The sequence below is a fragment of the Heliangelus exortis genome, chromosome Z, assembly GCF_036169615.1.
Source record: "Heliangelus exortis chromosome Z, bHelExo1.hap1, whole genome shotgun sequence".
NCBI classification, from domain to species: domain Eukaryota; kingdom Metazoa; phylum Chordata; class Aves; order Apodiformes; family Trochilidae; genus Heliangelus; species Heliangelus exortis.
The window spans coordinates 42,905,015-42,918,050 of record NC_092454.1 but is presented as its reverse complement, the minus strand read 5'-3'; the positions used below and the strand labels follow the sequence as shown (position 1 = coordinate 42,918,050).

The 13,036-nt window shown below is 39.3% G+C and overlaps 1 long non-coding RNA gene across 1 annotated transcript; it reads right to left on the bottom strand.

Annotated features, from left to right (window-relative positions):
- Window positions 1-5,631: 5,631 nt before the first annotated feature.
- On the bottom strand, window positions 5,632-12,013 carry LOC139789856 (uncharacterized). Its single transcript, XR_011723268.1, has 3 exons — window positions 11,862-12,013; window positions 9,362-9,631; window positions 5,632-7,515 (listed from the first exon to the last, which is right to left on the bottom strand). It is a non-coding gene; the product is annotated as an uncharacterized lncRNA (long non-coding RNA).
- Between the last annotated feature and the right edge of the window lie 1,023 nt (window positions 12,014-13,036).

Sequence of the window (13,036 nt, the reverse complement as noted above, 5' to 3'; positions counted from 1 at the left end):
AAACATCAGCCCATCAACTGTTCAATACACCCCTTTGGTTACTGGTCATAAGAAACAGATCTTTTGACTCCTTAAGTACATACTTTTATACCACAAGCAATCTCTGTCTATCAGTGTCCCTTTGTAAGCAATAACTTCTGAAAGAGAAAAGAAAGGGAAAAAGTTATTAACTTGGAAATTTACTTTTTTATTTCACTTGCACGTTGGAAGGAGACTATCCTGTGAATAATGGGAATAGGCATGAATGCTCAGATTAATGCAAAATGTATTTGTTTCTCTACCTACAATCCTTTTTTACCTTAGATCTTGACTATGGTACATGATGGCATTATTCTGGATATCTGCATAGGAATATGCAGCACCAATAGTTTTAATTTTTCTCACAAAAAATTCCCTGAAACTACAACAGTAGTCTACAGTAAATAAAGGAAAAGACAGAAGTGTTAATATGTATAAGCAGGGACTAATCAAATGAAACAAGAAATGACATAAAACTCCAAAAGCAGAAGGGATTAATACATTTTGTTTTCACTGACAATCAAGTCTAGAGAACAATAAAAATTCTGGCAGACACTCTCTTAATGTGAGGCAGGGTTTTTCAGCCTAAATACTTTATTCCTTGTGTGCTACCAGTTAGTGACTCCCTAAAATCAGTCCTAATAGAATAGCCTCCAGCACTTCAAGACTGCTGCACCTTTACTGCCAAAAGCTCTTTGCAGCTGATTCCCACACTGCTCTGCTCACAAGTATTTTTAAGTCATGACTGCCCCTAGAGACGGCCATTTTCTGTTGCTATTTGGAATACACATGGTGATCTCAGATCTTGGCTCAAAGATTTCTGTATTCTTTTGTAGACTTCTACACAAAGGCTTTTGTGCCTTTAAACAGATGCCCAAGGGACTGTGTCATCATCTCAGGAGGCTGGGCTAGAGAAAGCCAGATGCCTGTAGCGACACTCATATCCTGGTGATAAGAGTGGAAGCTGTGTCCCTCCTCTTCTCAGCGCTGGTGAGGCCACACGTCGAGTCCTGTGTCCAGTTCTGGGCCTGTCAGTTCAGGAAGGACATTGAGGTCCTGGAGCAGGTCCAAAGGAGGGCAACCAGGCTGATGAAGGGATTCGAGCACAGATCCTATGAGGAGAGGCTGAGGGAGCTGGGGCTGTTCAGCCTGGAGAAGAGGAGGCTCAGAGGAGACCTCATCACTCTCTACAACTCCCTGAAAGGAGGGTGTAGCCAGGTGGGGGTTGGTCTCTTTTCCCAGGCAACCCTCAGCAAGACAAGAGGGCACGGTCTCAAGTTGTGCCAGGGGAGGTTTAGGTTGGACATTAGAAAGAATTTCTTTACTGAGAGGGTGATCAGACATTGGAATGGGCTGCCCTGGGAAGTGGTGGATTCTCCATCCCTGGAGATATTTAAAAAGAGACTGGATGTGACACTCAGTGCCATGGGCTGGTAACTGCAGCGGTAGTGGATCAAGGGTTGGACTTGATGATCTCTGAGGTCCCTTCCAACCCAGCCAATTCTATGATTCTATGATTCTCCAAGACTCTGCAGAGAGTCTCCTTGAGAGCCACCAGCTGGGTGTTGAGTTCACACAGAGGCTGTCTCCACCGCCAAGAATGAATGAAGCAGGTTCTTCATCAAAGACTTTCATTCCTGCCCTTCCCCACCCAGTGATCCCAGATACCAACAAATAAAGCAGACCTTACAAATAAAAAGTAGTTACTGGGAAAAGCGAGGCCTCCAATTCTCACCACTTGAAAAAAGGAGAAACTATGCGTCTGCCTCAGATAAGAACATCACACTCCAGTCTGGAGCAACAGCTAGACAAATGGCAGGAAAATAAAAAATAAAATAGAAAATACAGAAATACCACACTGTATCAGGTAGTGCTGGTAGAGTGGTCCACACCCCTTGTTACTGAACAGTTAGGACACAAAGCCAGCTATTGCTGGCCAACTGTGCCTACGTGTAGGTGTAGTTTTTACAAGTCCTATTAAAAATCAAGCACCGTTATTTATTTGCTTACTCTTTCTGTTTCTTACCAAAAGATAGCATCTGCCAACATCTAAGCCCTGGAGATGCTTGCAGGTGTTCTCCATCCAGCATCTGTTCACTGTCACCATGGGGTACTGATGAATCACAGAGCATCATCATTGCTAGCAATGCTGTCTAATCACTACATCCAATCTTGGTGAAAAGTTTTTTTTGTACTACCATGTGAAATTATTACCCATGCCATAATTTTTTTTGTGGTGCAATCTGGTCATTCTTAAGAGATTTTGTGCAGTAACCAAGAGCTGGGACATGACTTAGAAACGGGGGAGAAAAATTATTTAAAATACTTTTGTTTGAATACAGTTCCAGCTCAAGGTAAGAAGGTTCAAGCTTTTTTCTCTTTCCATCAGGAATGATTCTCACAGTAGGAAAGGCAAACATTTTTAGCTTGCCAGAATTAACATCACCTAGTTGTTATCAGTAAAATTCAAAGTTAAGTGTTCCTGCTACTGTTTTTTTAGGCCAGCTGCAAGATCAGGAAGACAACACTGCAGTGTTAAATATTTGGACATTTTCCCAAGGAACAGGGCCAGAAAAGACATCTCTCAGGTCATGCCTAGTGAGGGGAATATAAATACATCCTTCAAGCACAAGATTCACAGTAATCTAAACATCAGAGAAGAGCAAAGAATCAGAATTTTCTGCAAAGAAACTAAACTAAGTCTCTTCCCTGAGAAGATCTTTTCTCCTCTGCTTCCTGAATTCTGGTATCACATGTACTCAAATCATCTGTGTGAGAGAGGCAGAGGTATGAAAAAAGCAAACTCTAATCAGCTGGGTTTCAAATCATTCAGTGGCTATAAATTAATAACACAGCATCCGGACGTGGCCAAGGCCACCAGAAAAAAAGCAGCTGGAGCTACATTCCTCTTGTCCCTTCAGCTTTGACTCTGGCTCCCATTGCTTCAGGCAACACCCACAGCTGTGCTGTAAAATGAGTGTGCTAAGATAGATCCCAAGTATCCGTGCTACAGTTTGCTGACAGAGTTCAAAGCCTCATAGAAACACGTCACATTCTGGACTGAGTTGCTGCCATATTTGACCTAATAATGAGAAACACCACTCAGAATCCAGAGTCTTGAGTGCCAGCTTCAAGACAGAACAGCCATGTGGGTAATGTATTAAATCAGAAAATCCAGGCTTTATTTACCCAAATATTTTAATTTGTACCTTCTTGTACCTTCTTGTTTTGTGTGGTGAGGTGGGCAGGGCAGGTCAGTCAATATGCTGGTATCTTCCTGCACCTGTTAAAGCAATAGGGAGTACAAGAGAAATGCCCAGCAAAAAGAAAGGGTGAAAGAAGCACAGCTTAAACCTATCCTGGCTGTAAATTGCAGGGGCAGCTTTCTGCTATGGATTTACAATAAATCATTGTTTGTAATTTACTAGTATGTTTACAACTCCAGATTTTTAGCATTCTTTGTAGGACTACAAATATATTTTTAAAACACACAAACAAACCACCCCCCCAAAGAAAAAACCCCCCCAAAAACCAACCAACCAAACTCCCAAATAATAACAATTAAAAAATAAAAAACAAAACTAAACAAACAACAACAACAACAAAAAAAAAAAAACCCGACAAACAAACAACAATTAAAAAAAACCCAGATATTTCTGGGACATGGTGATGCAGATTGCCTGAACAACACAGCCACAGGAATGTATATTTAGGAAGATTTAGTTGTTTATGCCTATGTTGTGATATACTCCACCAGCTTTTTTATCACAGGTATGGTATTTCAACTCAAATGGTCATATGCCATTTTTCTATTTTTGCAAATTTCTGAAAAAAATTGACAGTACAACACACACATAAAGTTTATCTGAAAATATTCCAAAGGAAATAAAAAATCAAGTGAACAGGAATGCATTGTGCATTGCAACTTCATTTCTAATAAACAAATCAATGGTGTTCGATCTTTAAGCTCAGCATGAAAGGTAATTGATGTAGAATAACAAATCAATGTCCCCCGAGTTTTCGAAAGTTTAACTAATTCTGTCAGTGATGATCATTGACATAGTTTTAGTGGGAAAGATAACACAACACAATATGTATGCCTCAGTTAGTTGGGAACCAAGATAATGGAGGATTATTATTATGCCTAGACACAAAGCAGACTCTAAAATCTGAGAGGGGAAAGTGTTAAGTTAAACAGAAGCCACACTGAAATGAATATTTAATAGCACTAACACAAACAGGTGGGCACAGCCTGTCACCATTTATTTGTCCAATATAATTTATGTGATGGCCTTAAGCTAAAGTACAACAGCCACCAGTAGCATGCTTGATTCTTTAAAAAGTGCTTTTTTGTGTGAAAGATTACTTTCCTTCTTTGTCAATTTTCTTTGTCTTTTTCCTTCTTTGGCAAATACTTAACAAAGCTTCCTTTAAAAATCCACCTATCGCAGTACTTGCATGAAATAAATTCAGTTCCTAGAAGAACAGTACTGTTCTTGCATTGCATGAGCAAACTGACATACTGGTCTCACCATGCTACACAGGTGATTAAGCCACTTGACTGCAGAGTATGGAAAAAAAAGTTCCATCAAGTTCTGAGTGCCTACAAACTGGCAGATGCCAGCAATGACTTTGTTGGCCCAATTCACTAGGTGAAAACTAAAACCTTCTCTTGGTCTGACCTATGGTATGTAACGAAGCCAAAGAAGGAAGATGCAATTTCTTAATAGATACAAGCTACCAAAAAAACTCTTAAAGGTGAGAATCCTGTTTCTCCTAAAAAAATCTCTAATTCTGAACAAAAGAAAAAGATCTATGTAATGTCTCTTAGAAGCCATTTGTTTCTTAAAAGAATGAAACAGAAAATAAACAATTAGTTCAGAGAGAGATAAATATAGCTGTGTACAGATATATAGGCATTTGTGTATATTTATGCACATGAAACAGCCACAAATTAACATATGACTTGCTTTTCATTACTCAAAAATGTCTGGTGGAGCTCAGTTGCAGTCTGACATTGAATTTTGGGAGAATTTACTGTTGAACATACAAACGACCCATGTTTTTGACAGGCAAGGAAAAGGGGCGTTCATGTAACAGAATTTTGAAAAAGACTGAGCAAAGAGCCCATTAGTACAAATAGAAAAGACAAACAATGGTAATTGCTTTGAAAAATGTATGCAACCTACACTAAAATGATCATCACAGCAATTAACAACAGTATGAACAAACACTGCATAACACATATAGTGGGGCTATGCCACAAGTCTTGAAGAAAAGCAACTCCATTGGTATGGTTACCTAGTAGGAATAACGTTTAACGATTTCAGAAGTGTATTGACACTAAATACCTCTCTGTTTCCTAGGAAATGAAAACTAAGTATATGCAAAGGTATGGAGAAGAAACTTTCTGAGAAGTACTCCCATCTGTCACCCATTAGTTACTGAGGTGATGTTTTCAGAGTGCAAGCATCCCACTGATCACAACATGACCTGAGTCCCAGACATTGTTGGAACAATGTTTAGTGATACATTGTCAACCAACATTTTTTTTTCTCACTACAGTTTGTAAACAGCTTCTCAGGACAGCCAGGTCATTCAAGCTAGATGACTGAAAGACCTGAAGTAAAATATTCAGCATTTACACAAACAGGCTATGGGTTCAAATGTAAAGCTATCTCATAGAGTTGCTCTTAAGGTTCCAGAATCTCAGCTCCTCAAGACCAGTGGCTCTTTCCTTCTTCCTCAGCCTGTGAGATTGAAAGAGAAAGGGTTAGACATTCATCCTTATGAATAGGTCATATTGAATTCTGAGAAGCACCATACCAGAATTAATGTATGACTTCCTACCTAGTAAATCCAAGCATGAAACCTTTCTTGATGCAGCAGTCTGAACTCCCAAGTCTATGAATGAGATTGATCTGTCACAGGTAGCATAAGTGCATCATTAGATAACTGTTACAAATTAACTGAAAGGAAAAAAATAATTCAGGGGAAAAAAAGAACATAAAAGCTATTCTTTCTATCTGTAAATCAGCAAGTTTCACAAATGACATGAGACACCACTGAAGTCACACCAGCTGTTTTAAATACATAAAGCTGGGGAAGGACTGGTTAATAATTGATAAAGTACTAACAAGAGGGAGAGGAGAGAAATCTGAAGAATGAAATAGCTAAAAGAGGGGTGGAAAAATAAAAATATACGGGAACCTATTTTCACACTGGAATTTTTGAGGAAAAATGGCAGGCTTTGCCTTTTGACTCATTACAGAAGTCTGTCTGTTAATTTAGTCAGAGGTAACAACTCCTGACGTATTTGCTAACTCAATACGTCTGCTGTTGTTTCCAACTTGGAGTCATGTATTACCAGTTTGCTTCAAGCAATGTAGCAACATGTTTTCAGAAGTCACTCCATTGAGGCATTCACTGAATTCAAGCCCAGAAAAATTTTGCAAACAAGAAGTGATTTATAAAAAAAAAAATCAATTTGATATTTACCTTTTAAGCAACCTTTTTCTGGCTTAGTCCAATAGGCCACCATTAGCCATATGAAAAGACTCCTCAGGCTTAAAAATCTAAACTAAAAGGTATGAAGCGTCTGTTCTCAGTTGACACACACAAGAGATAGGATCCAAGTCTTGCCACTCCTACATGGCACTGAAACACTCCTTGCTGATGAGGCAAGGATCAGTGAACATGGGGAGAAGAGCCAGTGCCTGGAGCTTCCCTGGCCAGATACTCTGTGCTGCTGAGCTGCTCTCTGCCACCAGTACCATCCACAGGTCTTGCCCAGGTGACTTAGTGACACCAGGCAGTCCTTAGATTAACATCTCCTCCTTCTTTCTTTAGACTTTACAGTTCCCATAGAGACCTTTTCCCTCCTGGACCCTTGCGCAGCTGATGATCCTCTTCCAACCACCCTCCCTTTCTCTGCAGTCCTGGAATCTTATAATCCTACCCTTCTGCAAACTTCCTCTCTGCTCATCCTTTTACACTTTAAGTTCTTCTCATTTCCCTGAGACAGGGTTGTGCCACTGAGTGGGATTAGAACTGGATCCTCATCTCCTAGGGATCCCATCTCAACTGCAAGGGTTACCCTGAGCCACAGCTCCTTGTCCAGAGCAGGCACCTGTCCCCAGAAAGCAGCACACTTTTCTTACAAAAATCAATGGAGACATATTCAAATGTTTACTTCCAGAAATCCTATCTGCAATTTTCTACACTAGGTTAGGGGGGGAGTCAAAGACTTGGGAGCAACAAGAGAATCCCTTGGTAAGAGAATGTGAAGTTACAGAAACCAGGCTCGACTGTGTAATGCCCTTTCTGATCCAGGAAAATGATCCTAGTGCTTGAACTCAGGCTTAAGAACTTCAAAATAAACACCACAGAAAAAAGCCAGGAGTTCTTTGCATAAGACAGTGTTATTATTTACCTTACCTGGCAACGAAAAAGCACATTGAAAACTGAAATGAGCTTTCTGTTTAAGCGAGATCAAATCTCCAAGAACAATACACAATCAAAATTATTAGAGGTAGGAGTGGCTGCAATTTCTTTCTACTGACTCATTTTACCCTCTGAACTTCCTGATTTATGATTTTTTTTTTTAAACCCTACACTGTAGCTTTTCATGCCTTTTGTGCTCTGTTCTGCATCAAGACTCAGAGAAACTTAAACTAAGGCAAGAGGAGAGAAGAAAATCAATCACCTGCTAAAGTTAAGATTTAAGAAGAACAAACCCAACAAAGCATACCAGTATAAACCTAAATGTGTGAAGAGAGTTCAGTGAAGCTAAAGTGCTTTCATGAGCTGGAGACAAATTTCCAGAACCTAAACAGTTTACTTAGGAATTATTACCCTTAAATGAATGGAAAATCAGTCCTTACAAATTTTTCCATCCCCAGATCAATACAAGGACAGTAGGCTGAGTATACATAACAGTATTTATGCCAACCAACAGAAATTGGTGTTATGTAGAAAATGGGTCCAACATTCAGAATGATTCCAGGTGGGAGCTACTATTTTTCAGCTAGTGATGCCTCTGCTGATTCAGTATTAACCTGGAAGACCTGCATAAACTCAGATTCAAATCCTACAATGCCAAAACCATCAGACAGAGTGTACATACAGACTGCCTGTGAAATCAGAGGCACAGCTTCCTGTCTCTGCCAGCCCTGTTGCTCTGAAATTAGGAACAAAAAGATAGATTCACAAAGCAACATTCAGTATGATTTCTGCCTCTAAGAAAAGGGTTAGGAAGCATTAATATTTCCTTTTCCACAAGGACCAGCAAGGCCTTCTTGGACAAAACAAACCCAGAAAATTAATTTTGTTGGGCTGAATTGTTTGTTCCACAGCAGGTGAGATGTTTCAGATAAAGCACCTTAAGTTACACTGAACATTTTTGTTTAACGAGCTCAGTTCCATCTGTACCTTTTTATCACTGATTTTCTACAGGCTAGCATGCTTTTCCATTATTCGGGAGTAGGCAACTTCTTTAGTTTGGCCTAAAGCTACAAATTTCGAAAGCACTTAGACCTTCAGCTGAAAAAAGGATAGCAGACTCAGGACAAAAAAAAAAGTTGTACTCAGTTTTATGAGAGTGAGAGAGAAAAGAATCCTTCTATGACCTTTATTTCTACAGCACAGTAGAGTAGCTAAACATTAAATAACAGCTCAATAGCTTTCCATCAATGCAGCAAAATAATTATCTGGGAAAAGTTATATAACCTCAAAAAAACAAGGTCAGAGATCAAGATATTTTTGTATGCAGTCTGTAAGGTTCCCTCCTGCATGAAATGTCCTTGGATATAAAAACTCATCATCTGTACAGTGCTGGACACAAATGACCTATTGTTTTAGCACCAATTAATATTCCTTTAATCAGAGTCTAAGAGGGATTATACAATCCCATTGGTTATTCTGCTTCTCTATAACAAGCACATCCATAATTCCATTCTGATCAGCTAAACTGAATCTTTCTTTATTTCAGGAGCCAATTTAGAAGAGTTACATTTTTTTCCTTAGCTGAAGCAAAATCCCATGGGCCTATCCTAATCTGTTCCACTAATTTACCTTTTCTGGTTTTCCTGGGATGTGTAATTACCAGGTTTTTAAAAGAAGAGATACTTGTGCACACTTAAACCCACTGCTTAAGATCCAGTTATCAGCCAAAGATACAGATATGAATAAAAGGCTGAACACCACGTCCTTGCAACAGCAGTGGTGAGTTTCAATTATTAACTAATCACATATACTGCATCAAAGAGATGGTTACTGTTCTCAGCAACTATAACCAAGTCACCATCACATGACAATTGTAAATGAACCTTATACTGCTGCATACCTGGTTCTGCATTTCCCATCTTCAGGGTGGGTATAGGAACAGTTCAGGCGCAACTTTCTTTTTCTTTGGAATGCCTCATCCGAAGTACTTTTATTTTCCTCTTGCTGAGATTCTGCAGTTTCTAGCACTGAAATACCACCTCTCTTAGAATTGCTGGACTGTCCCAATCAGGTTCAGTACAGTTGAGATTTCTTTTGCTGAGACTGAGACTTCCCCTTTGAGTATGTGAAGAGTTAACAGGCCCTGTTGCATACCTCAGAGCTGAGGGACCTAGAACAAAGGTTGGATTTTTTAGTTTTTCAGGTTTGCCAGAGCTTTGGTGCATCAGAGATTGGCAGGCTTGGTGCACCTCTGCAGGTTGCATGGATAATCCCAGTTGAAAACCATAGCTGTGAGACAACAGAAAACATTTAGCTGACAAGGTTCAGATGTGGTCCTGACAGTCAGTTCTCACCACCTTCCTCCCAGCCTGAAGCCATTACAAACTGGAGCTCCCCCAGGGCTGACAGTTTGACCACACTGGAAAAGAGCAACATTTGAAATATTGCCAGAAAACCAGAAAAGATTAGAGCTCCAACCACCACTCAAATTTATGAGTGGAATTTTTAGCCTTTATGTGTGATCCATTTTCTGAGCTAGCCATATCAAAACCTATTCCTATCTCAGTTTGTCAGCAGCTGTCATAAAGTCTTCAAGGATCCCAAATATTACCATCAATTTTTAAACTGTGCCTCAGGTTTCGTTGAATATTTTGACAATTATCCTATGATCATATTTTCAAGACCAAATACAACTTCCCTGGTCAACTCTGTATCAGATCTAGTATGTTGTTGCGAACTTCTATATTCTCCAGTTGAATGCTTTTATTGAACCACACTGGCTCTGTTATTACAGCCTTGCCAGTTCTAGTTCTATTAGTTTACTATTTATTAACTATTAAGGGAGGAGAATTAAGTACTCTCCCTCACTGAATGTGTTAAAATGTCTTATATAGCTTAGGTACACTAAAACCAGATATAGCTTCATAATTCTGTCTTTCAGATTAAGTGATACAATTAATGAGCAACACAAGCAGTCTCACACTCTACAAGCTGCCAGACAAAAGGAAGTTTCAGTACTGCATAGAGCATGACACAGTATTCTTTGTCATTAAGGCAGCTGTGACCTGTTACATCCCTGGTATGTTCTCCAGTGGTATTGTTGGTAAACATCTTAGGGTCAGCCACCTTCCTTGCTGTGGTGAGAAGTAACATGTTCCAGAATGGAGAGTACCACATGCCTACCCTAAGGAAAATATTCAAGATTTAGTTCCTGGAAGGACTGGGGTTTATAGTGCAGATGAGGTAAAGGATGAGCCAATGGGTAAGAAATAAATTCAGTGTACTAGTGTAAGTTCTTAATTAGTATGAGATTTTCTTGTAAGTGGTCTACTTATGGGTATTTGGGTTTTCCTATATTTTTGTGCAGATGTGACAATGCCAGTGGAAAATAACAAAATATTTAGATTCATGTGAGACAGAGCTCTTCAAAGGAAGTGACATTTCAATCAAAATACCTCCCCCGAAACATTGTTTATCTGTATATATCTACGTGTGTATATACCTGTGTGTGTGTGTGTGTGTGTGTGTGTGTGTGTGTGTTTGTGTGTGTGTGTGTGTGTGTGTACACCCAGTAAATCACGATACTGTGAGACTTTTTACAGCTGAAATAGTTTTGCAGTTTCTTTGGTCACTTTGGCTGAACCAAATGTGGGAAGGGCCTGTTGACATCTCCTTGCACATCAAGTACAACAAATGGTGAGTTTACCCTGGTGTGTAATACGTGTTTTGTTGTCTCTTGTTTTTTTGATGGGCCAAGGCGAGTGGGTCCTGAGAGAAGATAATCTGTAGCCAAGCTCAGCTTTCTTTATAACTCTATTCTCATGTCACTGGCCATTTCCAAAATGCCAGCAGTCACTGCCTGGTGTTCTTCCAAGTCTGAATGAGCATCTCTCCCTGGTACTCCTGGTCAAGCAGCCTTATGCTGTGCAATGCAGAGCACCACAGGATAGGGTCTCTCCTGACACCAAAAAAACAATGCTATTGATGGCAAACATGCACCAGCTTATGCAACAGACCAGTCCTGTTTCTCCAAACTGAGATGTAATGCCTTTTGAACAGAAGCAAGTGGCCCACAGTCTTTTCATTTCCCTAAAGCAACAAGTGTATATAATAGAGATTCAGGCTTTGAATTATCATTATAATTTTTGAGTTGCCACAGTGTGTTAAGATGTAGCACTTGTACGCAGTAGAGTAAATAATAATTATGTTGTAGGACAAGATGGAAATGAGATTTAATAAAGTTGCAAATATGTACCCATGGCAGTAAAAAGGAAACTATTAAGATAACTGCTGAATGCAAACACTTTCAAGGTACTTGGAACTGGGAGAAATTACTTGGAGGCTGGTGTAACCAGTGTGTGAGGACCATTCTACTCTAAACCAGAGAAGAGATAACTCACTCATTTTGTGTTCAAGAGACTTTAGAATGAGACAATGCAGTCTGCTTCATGTGGCTCTGTGTTTCTAAATGTCACATTCAATGCCAACCAAATGAAGGTAAATACAGTTAAAACAGTATTTATCTATAAAACCACATAAAATAATATACATATACTCTATATGCTATATATACATATACTCTATATGCTTGTATCGATACAGTGTATAGGTACATTTTCTATTTATACATAAAAATTATATGCAGACATTATATATAATGTGTATACATGTGTATATATTCGATATATACTACATATATATAGACAGTATATGCAGACTACAGTATAGGATACTTTAGTGTCCTTATATACAGTATATGCATATTATGTGCACATTAAATATACACTATATACTATATATAGTTATAAATTTATATTAAATATACACTGTATACTATCATACTGTATATAGTGTATAGTTATAAATCTCATGTCTCTGACTCAAAAACCTAATTCAGGATTAATATTTTACTACCTTAAAAGTATTGAAGCACAAGCTCATAAGAGTAACCTGTGATTTTGTGACTACTCACAGAGAAACAAGAGAAAAAAAAAGAACATCTAATCTCTTCCCACAACATCTCCACTAAATAAATGAAGCATAAGATGCAACATCAGAGGCTACTGATCACAGAGACAGAAATCTAGTGGAGATTGTTCCACTTCACTGCATCTTCCCTAAACAGCTCCAGCAGGGTCAAAGTAATAACTCCACAGCTAATCAGGGCAGAGTGACACAGAGAGCTAACAACAGTTGAAAAACTATTGTGGTCATATTCAGGAGCTGTGGAAAAGCACACAGAAGAAGGGGAGGGTAAGAAAGCCAAAATTTGCATTAACCTAACAAGAGCCCTGGCACTTACCCAACACATCTGCACTTCTGATCTGTGAAATGCTGCCATTCATCTGAGTGCAAAGCCCATTGTCTGAGCAGGATGTGAAACCCAGAGCAAGGCAGGGCCGGGCAGGAGCAGAGCTCTTGGAAAGACCTCTTGGTTAAGAGCAGTATGGCATTCAACCCTCCTGGAGAAACACTGAGTTCCAGACTTCAGCAGCATTTGACACCTGCATTTACTTCTACCTACAGTGGGCAAAAACACTGCTGCTGACTTCAGCTGCCTGAACCTCTTATTCAT